This window comes from Tenrec ecaudatus, chromosome 2, assembly GCF_050624435.1.
Source record: "Tenrec ecaudatus isolate mTenEca1 chromosome 2, mTenEca1.hap1, whole genome shotgun sequence".
Lineage (NCBI taxonomy): Eukaryota > Metazoa > Chordata > Mammalia > Afrosoricida > Tenrecidae > Tenrec > Tenrec ecaudatus.
In genome coordinates this window covers 94,381,376-94,395,003 of record NC_134531.1, presented here as the reverse complement: position 1 = coordinate 94,395,003, position 13,628 = coordinate 94,381,376, and the positions used below count along the sequence as shown (strand labels likewise).

Sequence of the window (13,628 nt, the reverse complement as noted above, 5' to 3'; positions counted from 1 at the left end):
TAATTGAGCCCTTGGTATCAGCTCTTCCCCCTACACCCTCATAACCCCTGATAGATTGTGCATTGTTATTATTTTCATCTCTCACACTGACCGCTGTCTCCATTCCCCATGTTTTCTGTTGCTCTTCCCCATGTAGAGGGGTGTGTGGTTATGTGTTGATCATTGCAATCGATTCCCCCTTTCTCACTTCCTCTCCCCCCTCCCCTCTACCCTTCTGGTATCTCTATTCCCACTCCTATTCCTGGATTCTGTGTGTTGTGAGCTCCCATCTCTTATCTATACCCGTGTACATGTTTTGGTCTAGTCTGAATTGAGAAGCAGCACTGGTGTCATGGTAGTGGGGAGAGAGGAAGTCTCAAGGAACCAGAGGAATATAGTGTATTTCATTGATGCTTTACTGCACACGGGTGACTCATCCCTTCCCTGTGGCCCCTCTGTGAGGAGATTTTTCCACTAACTACGGATGGGCTTTGGATCTCTGCTCCAGCCCCCCGTGTTCTCAACAATATGTTTTTGTTATGTGTCTGCTGATGCCTATTACCTGGTCCCCATGGCTCCTCATGTTGCACTGGTGGTGTGCTTCTTCCATGTGGATTTGTTGCTTCACTGCTGAATGACAGCTTGTGTAACTTCAAACCTTTAAGACCCCAGATGGGGGGGAGCAGGGAAGGAGGAGAAAAAAGAGGACTTGATGCGAAGGGCTTAAGTGGAGAGCAAATGCTTTGAAAATGATTAGGGAAAAGAATGTACAGATGCGCTTTATACAATTAATGTATGTATATGTACTTATTGTGATAAGAGTTGTATGAGTCCCTAATAAAATGTTATTTAAAAAAAACAACCCCAGATGCTATATCTTTTAATAGCCAGGCATCCACCTTCTTCACCACATTTACTTATACACCCATTTTGTCTTCAGCGATGTGTCAGGAGGGTGAACGTTTCAGACTGCCGATTGGTTAGAACAAAGTGTTCTTGTATTGAGGGAGGGTATGAGTAGAGGCCCAAAGTCTATCCCCTACCTCAGTGTATTGCCATATAAATATATGTATATGGGCCAACACCTCTATTTTTGTTGATTAATGTCAATTCTTAAATGACAATGTTCCTTTCTCATTTCAAGACCCACTTTTCTTTTTTCTCCAAGTATTAAAACACATTTTATTTTAAATTTTTAAAAACTTTATACTGAAGTACTTATACCCCCCCCTGCAAAATTCTTAATATCTATGGCACTTAACATTTGTTATCCTTTCTACTAAGAAGTAAATTATATACAGTGCTGATGGAAAAGATTGACAGACTGGTTGTCTATTAGGAACCATTCCAGCTTTGTTCAACAATGGCCAAATATCTTTTCTTTTTTCTTTTTTGTTTTCCTGGTGAAGCTGTGTTTCCTGGATATTGGTTGGACTCTGGGTTTTTCATGCAGCAAAGACTGCACCAATGTTAAGGCAGAGATTCATCATATGTTGGGCTCCATTGGTTTTGAAGGATATGTAAACATATGGTACTATCAGCATACACATTTGGATGAACGTTTGTGAATAAAAGTCTCAGATACTTCAGTTAGACATTCATCAGGAAATTATATTAAAGAATTTAAAGAACAATCCTCAAAGAGTATCCTTCTGATCCAAATATAACTGCTTTCCACTACATGGTGTTGTTTCCAGATGGGGCAACACTAACTCTGAAATCCCCCTGCAATCACTTGAAATCCCACAGGAGCCTCCTCGTGGCTGGGGACGACATGCTCCTAGCTACGTTGCAGCTGATTTGTGAAAACACATTTTAATTTCTAACTCATAAAGAGTTGCATTTGTAAGAAGGCTAAACTGTAGCACTCATAGCTTCAAGGTCCCTTACATCTGTCTCCAGCACTTACATGATGCTGATGGTCACGCTTCTCCATTTCCAGTCCTGGAGCATTTTTCTTCCTCCTGGTGAAATAGGTTCTGATATATATTTCACTGATTGTGAAGATTTACAAAAGATACAAATGTGAATAATACTTTGTTTACAATGGACAATAATATCCAAAAAAATCATTGAAAAATTCCATTCTCCTTTTATTCCATTTTTTTAATTAAAAGATTTTATTGGGGTTCTTGTATCAAGCATATTTTACATATGCTGCCATCATTATTTTCTAAGCATTTCCTTTCTATTGAGCCCTTAATATCTCCTCCTCTTTCCCTCTCCCATCCACCCTTGTGACCCCTTGATAAATTATTATTATTTTCATATCTTACACCAACTGGTGTCTCCCTTCCCCCATGGTTTCTGTTGTTCATCCCCCTGGGGCAGTGATTCTCAACCTTCCTAATGCCACGACACTTTAATACAGTTCCTCATGTTGTGATGACCCCCAACCATAAAATTATTCTCATTGCTACTTTATAACTGTAATTTTGCTACTGTTATGAATCATAATATAAATATCTGATATGCAGAATGTATTTTCATTGTTATAAATTCAACATAATTAATGCATAGTGATTAATCACAAAGCAATAGATAATTATTATTGTGAAATATTTATTTTGAATCGCAATGAAATAAAATTTTGTCTTGAAGCATGGAGTAATGTGGGTAACAGTCTTTATGCCAGGTACTCATATGTGGGTGTGTCTGCACGTGGATGGATCCGCCTGGAGATGGATAGAGGAGCAGTTTCTCCTTCCTACAGCCATCAGAAATATGTGTTTTCCGAAGGTCTTGGGCGACCGCTGTGAAAGAGTCATTTAACCCCCAAAGGGGTCGTGACCCACACATTTGGAACTGCTGCCCTGGGAGAGGGGGGGGTTGTGTGTCATTATCATTGTGATCAGTTCCCTCTCCCTCTCTCCCCACCTCCCCCTATTCTTCTGGTATCCTACTCCCATTCCTGTCCCAGGATTCTGTGTGTTGGGAGCTGTGCACGTGCTCCGGTCTATCCCACAGTGAAAGGCAGGACTGGTGTCATGATAGTGGGGGATGAGGAAGCTCAATGAACCAGAGGAATGTTGTGTATTTCATTGGTGCTATTCTGTGCCCTGATTGACTTATCCCTTCTTTGTAACCTTTCTGTGAGGAGATGTCCCATTGTCTACATGTGGGTTTTGGATCTCTGCTCTGACCCCCTTTGTTCTCGATAATATGGCTGTTTGTTTGTTTGGGGTCTTCTTATGCCTGTTACCTGATCCCGTCGACACCTCATGATCGTACAGGTTGGTTTGCTTCCTCCATGTGGGCTTGTTGCCTTATTTCATTTTTAAAGACCCATGTATTTATCATGAGATAAAGAACAAGAGCATATGTTTAGGCTCAATGTTAAATTATTAATAATATAATATAGAAAGATGTGCAATTTGTTATTATGATTTCTAAGAACTGATGAGCTTAAAAACAACAACCATCTCTCATCCATGAAGAAATGGCATATAAAAGGATCACTGATTATGACAATAGATGTGTTTCCCAAGGAAAGGATCTTTTCTGAGTAAACTTTCCCATCTTTAATAATCTTACAAAAATCAGGATAAATTTATGAGTGATCAAATTAGGAAAATAGATCTACCCTGGAGCATAGGAATGTCAGTGCATGGCCTACTCTATCTTATCTTGTCTGATACTTTCTCAAGTCTGATCACTTCTCTCTTTCCAATTGGATGATTTCCATCAGTTAAAAAGAAGGAACTGTTGAGTGCTACCATAATCTCAAGGAGATAGTGCTGAGCCACAGGATTTGTACACTATGACATCATTTTTATACAGCTCAAACTGTAAATCGGTACACTATTGATATGTAGAGAGAGAGAGAGAGACTCATAAACGAATGCATGAGAATGAGAACAGTCCCCCAAGAGACTGGTTACCTTGTGGAGAGAGAAAGGAGAAGGTGTTACGCAGGGCTATATGGAGCTTCCATTGTATCAGTTGTGTTTGGGGGCTACACACCTCCCCGCCAGAAAATCAAGAAAATTTTTTTCATTAAGGGTAAGATTAAAAAAAAATCATTTTATTGGGGGTTCATACAAAGAGTAAGATTTTTAAAATGAGGCAAGGAGTATGCAACAGATTGTGTAGCCTTAAGTTATTATGATAAGTAGTGAATTCTTGTGAATAAAATACAGCAGTACTTGCATCATTTTGTCAATGCTTTTTAAATTCAGATTCTGTTTAACCATTAGAAAGCTCAAAGGATTCTGAATGCTGCTTTATCCTCTAAGTCTTTTAGCTCTTTAATTTTTCAGGGAGAAATGCTGTGAAAATCTAGGAGCTGTCAAAAGCATGAAACATGAATAGAACTAAGATAATGTGGGGGGGGAATTGTTAACTAGCACAAACCAAAAAAGCAATGATTGGCTTAGGGGTTTCAACTTTTTTCCTGCCCAATTAAGATACCAGAAACATCCCACTGAGCTAATAATGAGCCCTGGCACTTATCTGTTAGTTTATGCTATTGTGGTGGCTTCTGTGCTATCATAGTGTTGGAAGCTATGTCACTGGTATTTGGTCAACACGAAAGTGAACTTGTTTCAGCTGAGATTCCACACTAAGAACAAAGCATGAAAAAGGAATAGACGGTCCATGTCTGAGTAATTAGCTGTTGAAAACCTCACAAATAGTAGCAGAATATTGTCAGAGATTAATCCAGGAGACGTGTCCCTTAGGTCAGAAGGCACTCAAAATATGATTGAGGAAGAACTGCATTCTCAAAGTAGATTCAATCATAATGATGTGGATGAAGTCAAAGCTGTAAGAATAAAGCTGTGAGGTAAGTATCAACATGAGAAGAAACAGCTGCAACTATTAGTCAATAGTTGGAACTCGGAATGTATGAGGTATAAATCTAGGAAAGATGGAAATCGTCCAAAATGAAAATGAACACATAAAAATCGCTATCCTAGGCATCAGTAAGCTGAAACCAACTTGTATTGTCCGTTTTGAATCAGATATAATTATATGGTTTAATATGGCAGGAATTACAAATTCAAGAGAAATGACATAGCATCCATGGTCAAAAATGACTTTTCAAGATCTCTTTTGACAGATAATACCATTCAAAGACCCAGAACAAAAAATCATATCAGTGTGAATGAGGGGCAGTATGGAGTGGAGACCCAGTGCCCTTCTGTAGGCAACTGGGCATCCCCTTACAGAAGGGTCGTGGGGAGGAGACGAGCCAGTTAGGGAGCAGTATAGCACCAATGAAACACACTGATTACAATTATCTACCTATAACCCCCTCCTAGGGGGGTGGACAACAGAAAAGTGGGTGAAGGGAGACATCGGTCAATGTAAGACATGGGGAAAAAATCTATAAATTATCAAGGGTTCATGAGGGAGGGAGAGTGGGGGAGGGAGAAAAGTAGTGAGAAACTGATACCAAGGGCTCAAGTGGAAAGAAAATGTTTTGAAAATGATAATGTCAACAAACGTACAAATGTGCTTGACACAATGTATGTATGTATTGTGATAAGAGCTGTATGTGCCCCCAATAAAATGATTTATTAAAAAGTTATCAAATGAAAATAAAAACATAAAACAAAAAAAGAAATATAATGCTATCTGTGAGGTGATAATGTATACTCCCACACAAGGATATCAAGTTGACACAATTATTCATCAAATTTATGACCAACCACTAAAGCTTGTGATGCAGAAATTGAATAATTTTACCAACGCCTTCTGTCTGGAATTGATCACACATGCAATCAAGAAAATTACTGGTAATTGTAATGCAAAAGTTGAACAAAGAGGTAGTTGGGAAATATAACCTTGGTCATAGAGAATATTGCATGATAGAATTTTCGAGACCAATTACTTCTTCATTGAAAACACCTTTTTCAACAATATAAATAGTGACAATACATAGGAACTTCTTCAGATAGAATATACAGAAATCAAATTGACTACATTTGTGTGAAGATACAAAGGCAAAACTCATTATCAGGAGCTAAAATGATGTCAGGGACTGACTGTAGAACAGACTATCAAATATGCATATGTAAGTTTGGGTTGAAGCTGAAGAAAAATCAAGACAGGTCCATGAGAGTCAAAATATGACTTTGAGTTTTTTACACTTGAATATGTACCCAATGGTACAAAGCAAGAAGTACAAGCCACACGGAAAACATTAACCAAAAATACAGCTCCAGGAATTAATGGAATACCAATTGAAATGTTTAAATAGTCCGATGAAGCACTGGATACACTCAACTATGCCAAGAAGTTTGTGGCCAGCAGCCTGGAAGAGATCCATAGTTATGCCTATTCCCAACATAGTTGACCTACTGAACACGAAATTATAGTATCATATCACTGGTGTTTAGCCTTTAAAGTATATAAAAGCAAGTATCTTCCTGTGAGGACTAAGATATGCCTGACCCAATCGCTGGTATTTTCATTCACGTTCTATGTAAGTGAAAGTTGCACATTGAATCAGGAGAACCTAAGAAAAATTTATGTGTTTGAGTTATGGTGCTGGCAAAGAATATTGAAAGTACCGTGCACTGCCACAAGAAAACAAACCCACGTGCCTTGGAATGCTCCTTAGATGCAAGAATGACAAGACTTCATCTCATGTACTTTGGACATGCTGTTAGGAGAAACCAGTCCCTAGAGAGGGCATCATGCTTGGTAAAGTAAAGGGGAAACAAAAAAGAGGAAAGCCCCTGACCAGATGAATTGACACAGCGGCTGCAACAATGGACTCAAACATAAGAACAATTGTGAAGGTGGTGCAGGACTGGGCAGTGTTGTGTTCTGTTGTATGTACACTGGATCACAGCACCCGATAATAACAGCTCTGGTGTCATGTTCAAGTAAAATTTTACTGAAGATCATTCAACAATATTTGAAGAAGAATATTGACAAGGTGCTGCCAGAAATTCAGACCAGAGCAGAAGAGGATGTGGAACAAGAGATATCATTGATGATGTCAGTTGGATCTTGGATCAATGCAGCAGCTACTAGAGAGACGTACAATTGTATTCTATTGACTGTGAAAAGACACTGAACTGTGTGGATCAGATCATAACAAGCCATGGACAGCCCTGAGAAGAAGGGGAATTCCAATGTGCTCATGTGGAACTTGTGCATGGAGTAAGAAGCAGTTGTGCGAACAGAATCATGGAATACTGCATTGTTTAAAATCAGGAAAGGGGTAGTTCAGGGTTGTATCCTTTCACAATATTTATTCAATTTGCGTGCTGAGAAAATAATCATAGAAACCCATCTATATGAAGAAGAATGTGGTATCGGCACTGGAGGAAGTTTTATCAAGAACCTTCAATGGGTGGATGACAAAACCTTGCTGGTTGAAATGAGGAGAATTTGAAAAATGTACTGATTGTGGTAGTTACATAATTGTCAATTTAAGGATTAACATTAAAAGTGTAGGGGTGGAGTCTAGCCTGTCAATCAGATCATAGCCAATGAGGCCTCTGTGTGGGCATGGCCTTCTCCTGAGAATTCTGGGAAATCCTGATTTCCTCCTAGGAGGTGGGAGACTCTCTGCTCACACCCTGGGAGACATAGCAGCTGATAATAAACATGGACCCACCCTAATGCAGCCCTGGGTGCTGGAGAAGCAATGCAGAGACGCCTGCCAGTACTGAGATATTTCCAATGTCACTGGATCCAAAGATTTTCTACTCACTGACCTGTGATCTTCTACATTCAGCATCATTGCATGTATTTCGTGAGTCTGAAGAGGACTTTATAGATTGGTATCAGACATATGGGCTAATATCAGACGTACGGACTTTATCTGGACTGGGCTGGGATGTTTTCTCAATGTTCAATTTCTCTTGTATATAGATCTCTTTCTTATACACATATGTGTGTTCATGGATTTGTTTTGCTAATCTACCCAGACTAACACACTGATGAATATCAAGGATTGCAGCCTTCAATATGACTTACACCATGATATAAAGAAGACCAAAATTCTCAAACTAGACCATAATAAATGGAGAAAAGACTGAAGCCATCAAAGATGCTCACAGAAGCAGTAGTAAGGAGTTTAAAGGATGGGGTGCATTGGTAAAAATCTGCACAAGTCCCCTTAAGAGTGGTGTAAAGCAAGCATGTTACTTTGAGGACTATGAATTGCAACCAACTGGATGTCACCGAAGAACAACAATGAACCACTCTAGCTAATCTGGCCTAGGACTTTAATTAAATGGATACTTTTACGGAGACAGTGACTGGTCTGACAGTTACTGGGGGGCGTGGGAGGGGATTGGGGGTGCTGATGAGGTGAGCAGGGAGCCAACCATGATGGGTACAGGGGAATAGGAAGTTTTCTAAAATTGATGGCAAGAAGGGTATAGCTTTTCTCATCATCTATGATCAATTGAGTTATATCTGAGAGGTGAACTATAGGTAGCATGACAGTGGGGCAGAAGGGGAAAAAAAGAGGGAAGGAGAAAAAATATTCAAATATATAAATATATGTGTACTTATTTATATATGTATTACAAGGGGCTACCCCCTTCCAGAAAAAGAAAGAAAAAAGCTCTGCTCGGCGGAACTTTCATACTACCCATTTTACCCCACGAGGCGAGCACACAGCAACTTGCTCTGAGTTGGTGCACCCAGTGGCATCACCAGGGAAGGTTCTCCGTAGTCACAGTGAATTTTTTCATAAAAGCAGTTTTCCTAGAGCCCCATTTCTTGTGATGGCCAATTTAAGAGAACAGTGTGTGGCTGTGTAATTTTGTTTCCTGCCTGGGAAAAATGCCACAAAAACTGTTGTGATGTTGGACACAGCTTACAAGGACAGCGCTTTGGGAAAAATTCAAGTTTATGAGCAGTTTTCTTGTTTCAAAAAAGGTGAGATGTTGATTGATGACCAACTTTGTTTTGGACGTCCATCAGCTTCCTGAAAGGGACAAAAATGTTGACACAATGTGTGCACTTGTGCTTGAAGACCAACAACAGCCCATTGAAGAGATGGGGGAGTTATCTGGATTCCCTTGGAGGTCAGTTCAGCAATTTTAATGGAAGATTTGGGAATGAGAAGGGTCACTGTGAAATTTGTGCCTTGGGTTCTGACTGACCAGGAAAAATTCCATCGACTAGAAACATGCCGTGCTTTTAAAGATCAGCTCTGAAGTGACCCAGACTTTTTCCAAAAGTCATTACTAGTGAAGAGGCATAGTGCTAGTCTTACAAACCCGAAAGCAAAAACCAATCAAGCCAGTGGAAGACTCCATTTTCACCTCACCCAAAAATAGCTTATCAAGTGATATCAAAGATCAATCTGATGCTTATTTGGTTTTTTGATGTGAGGAGGATAGTGCATTTGGAGTTCATTCTACCCGGTCAACTGTTAATCAAGCTTTCTATTTAGACGTTCTGAAAAGATTGTGTAACAGTGTGGGAAAAAAAGACCTGATTTGTGGCAGATAGGGGGCTGGCTTTGCTACCATGACAATGTACCTGCTCACACAGCCATCTCAGTGCACCAGTTTTTGGCAAAAAGCAGTATGCCTCTCTTGTCCCACACACCTTACTCACTTGACCTAATTCCATATAACTTCTTTTTGTTTCTTGGAATGCATAGGGACATGAAAGGACAGCGATTTGAGGACATAGAAGAGGTGAAAAATAAATAAAAGAGAGGTATTGTCAGCCATCCAGACATATGAGTTTGAAAAATGCTTACAAGAATGGAATCACAGATTTAACAAATGTGTTCATTGCAATTGAGAATATTTGAAGATGATATGGTTGTTTTGTAAAAAAAATTTAAATCATAGCTTTGAAAAAAATCCATTCTGTGGAAGAACCCCCTCATATATGAAAATACAACAAGGAATTAGATGGACATTGAACCTCTATTTAAACCTTACCTCAGTACAAGAATGGTTCGTTCTAAGAGAGTGGCATTGTAAGATACTCACCTCCCTGAATTGATCACTGAAAACAAACGTGTTCATAAACAAATCTGGTGAAGAAAGCTGATGGTGCCAGGCTATCAAAAGATATAGTGTCTGGGGTCTAAAAGCTTGTAGTTAAACAAGCACCCATCTAGCAGTGAAGCAACAAAGCCAACATGGAAGAAACATACCAGCCTGTGTGATCAAGAAATGTCAATAGGAAAGGTATCAGAAGTTCAAAAACAAGCAACCAAATCAATGTGAAGGGGCATGGATGTAGTAGAGCCCCCAAACCCACCTGTAAGATAAGTGGACAGTTTCCTATCAAAAGGGCCACACTGAAGGAATGATGAATCCAGGTGCAGTTTAGCACTGATGAACCACATAACTATTCTCTGATTCTCTAATATTTCCTCCCATTGCTTTTATGATTTTTATTTGACCTCTTAATCATGTTAGATTTGCATATGTTAATTTGTATTTTTAAGATTGCTTGGTACATGAAAGTGAAGATAGATAACCCTTCAGAAACAGTAATAGGAGTAATTGTTCTCTGATGGTGTGGGAAGAGAAGGGGTGGATAGGGAGCTGATAGCATTGATAACTGTATAACCCCACTCGGTGGGATTGAAAAACTGAATTGTTTGTGAATGGATATATCAGACTGTGTAAGATATGGTCCCCATATCCTGGGGCGTAGGGTGGGGGCAGGAGGGGATTAAAGGGAGGTCAGGAACAAAATAATGTTTTGAAACTGATTGTGCCAATTATACAAAGCTGCTTGATGTGATCAAATTATGGAATCTTATGATATCTGTAAGAGTTCCCAATAAAATGATTAATTTTTGAAAAATTAAGTTATATTGACAATTTTTTTTAAATCCTTGAAAAATTTTAGAAGTTAGGCTGGACATTCTATGTAAATTGTATCTCTCTGTCTCTGTATATATCTATAAGTTAGAGTAACCTGAAGACACCTAAAAGTGAAGAATGTGTAATTGGGGGCTGAGAAAGGATGGAGTTTTTAGGACAGAGAAGGGCACTTTCATTTCTGTTATGTTTAGAAAAACGTAAAAGTACAGAAGCCCACATAGAATGAGTCAAATATAGCAAAATATGGAAATATAAATTATAAATTTTAAACGGTAACCAAATTTTGTGAATTACATAAAACATGCACAGATTTAATTTTATTTTATAAGCTTTAAAGCTAGACCCACTTCTATCAAGTCAATTCTGACTCAAAGTGACCCTAGAATATTTGTAATATTTAGGTAATACAGCAAAGTGATGAGATCTTTTTGTCCTTCTACCACTTATTTACTTCAAATCTCTGTCCTACACAGAGTCATTTTGAAGTCTACTACTTCCTTTTGTATGAATTTCCATATATGAATTCATTTACAGCTGTCCTCTGGTTATAAATGGGAGTTTGTCTAACTGTGTCTTTTAATCGAATTTGTAGGGAAGTTGGACAAATGTGTACAATTCTTATTTAGCCTTACCTTAGTTGAAAGGAAAGGGAGACCTGGTGGTGCAATGCATTAAGCATTGAACTACTGACCAAAACGTTAGTGCTCAAACCTATCAGCTGCTCTTCGGGAGAAAGATGAGACCGCCTACCGCCATACAGACTTACAGCCTCGGAAACCCTAGGGAGCTGAGCTACTCTGCCCTAATCTAGGTCACTAACCCCAAGCCAGAGCACTTTAACTGCTGCGGGTGCACAGCAGAACGGATCCCCAGGGTTTTCTGGGCTGTGAATCTTTAAGGGAGAAGAAAACCTCAACTTTCAGCTAGATTAGAGCTGGTGCCTTTTGGTAAGCAGTCCAATATGTAACCCACTCCACTACAGCGACTCCACTCCACTTTAATGCAAGAAAAGGCTTGACGCCTTTTCAGTGGCTCAAGAGAAGGTGATTGTGAGGAAGAATACATTGTGAGTTCCATTTGGGATGCGAGCAATGAAGTCAGCAGCTTAAACTTAGCAGCTGCTCTGCAGGAGAAAAATGAAGCTTTCTGCGCTTATAAAGATTTACACCCTCTGAAATTACAGGGGCCATTCTAATATGTCCCAGAGAGTCACTAGATAGCAATGGTTCAAGAAAAAGTTGTATTGAGCTTTAATTACATATACTATTCAATAGTTCAACCATGTCAAGAAATGTTTGGCAGGCTTCGTTTAATTGTTTCAAAGTGAGGACAAATTTACATAATGTTAACGGGTAGTAGGAATTATCAAATGGGAGCTGTCCAGAGTGTAAAGTTTGAGACCTGGGAATTTACTGTACTCATAACTAGGATACGTTGTTTTTATGCAGCATCTTATTTCCATTTAGCATCTTTTATGGAGCTTTACATGTCAGTTCTGTACATAAGTGATTTTTTTTGGTCTCTTTTCATTAAAGAGGCAAGATTTTATTGTAATTACGTGTGATTTTCTGCCACTGTATTGGACACAATGGCTATCACATGGGCGCAAACATAACAACATAGGGTTACTAGAAGTAAGGACCCATTTTCCTAGATCTAACAACAATCACAGGTCTCCTAGAAGATATTTGGATTTTGACATTGTAGCATACCCAGATCCTATAATTTTGCAACAGAATATTCTGGGTTTGAAGAGGTAAACCATGCATGTTTATCTTTTCACAGGTTACCTGATCCTATTTCAAGATACATGCAAAGTTCCTCTATAAGACAGCTTAGTGTATAACCAAAGGCTGGGGTCTCCATCTCACCCTGCCCACTTCCCTTGCTGTTCACCAGTCATTGAACTCGGACGACCCTCTGGGTCTGTTTCCTCATGTGTAGCATAGGATACCATTACTGCTCTGGCCAGAAGCCTGTTGAGCATCTGGTGGCTGCTTATCATTGATGGAGGCAGCACTTGTTCCCGCTCTGTCCCTGAGTTGATGCTGACTCATAGCAACCCCACAGGACAGGGGAGAACTGCCCTGTGAGTTTCTGAGACTGTAACTTTTTATGGGAGCAAAATCCCCATCTTTCTCTCAGGAGCTGGCAGGTGGTTTTGAACTGCTGTCCTTGCAGTTATCAGCCCAACAAATAACACATATACCATCAGGGCTCTGCATTTTTTCTCTACAGTCCTGCAGCACAGTTGGGCTGTCCTCCTGCCTGTGGCAATGCGTTTCATAAGTCTTGCCTTCATAACAATGTGGCCTCTTGATATAATTCCGCCTTGTGAAAGAGGTTCCTCTGGCCTGGTCCACAGCCTCTCAGGGATGCTGGCACCATGGGGTGCTCTGCGCGGTCCTGTTTCACTTAAGGAGACACGCACACCGTCAGTCTTAGGCTGCTGTGTTTCCATAGCAACTCCGAACTTGTTGCAACAGGGCAACTAGATGGCATTCCCTGTTTACAGTGCATTCCACTTTGAAAAGTAGCCAGTGTCATAGGCCAGCTTCTCTCAGGCCAACATTTTCCATTGTTGTTCTCTTGTTCGAGGAGGTTCTTGTCACAGGACTCCACAGATATTTCAAAGGCACATCCCAGTGTCACAAAGCATGTCCTTTGCCTGTCCTGGCTGGGGACAGGTTATTAATTAATATGTCCAGCTTCAGTGCAAAACAAATATTCTTTTAAAACCACTTTCCAATTTAGCACACGTGGATTCTGTTAAAACCAAGAATCCTGCCCATGTCTCCACTTTGTTGAGTCATTTCAGCCGGCTAGGAGGTAGCAATAAGACCAGGTCTTGTAAGAGGTCCCTTGGGCTTCTCATTCAGC

The 13,628-nt window shown here is 39.8% G+C and overlaps 1 protein-coding gene and 1 pseudogene across 4 annotated transcripts in view; one reads left to right on the top strand and one right to left on the bottom strand.

Moving 5' to 3' along the window:
* Window positions 1-13,628, top strand: part of MCTP1 (multiple C2 and transmembrane domain containing 1) — a 669,880-nt gene that overhangs the window by 214,334 nt on the left and 441,918 nt on the right. The window lies entirely within an intron of this gene.
* Window positions 1,315-1,755, bottom strand: LOC142438803 (ubiquitin-conjugating enzyme E2 B pseudogene; annotated as a pseudogene).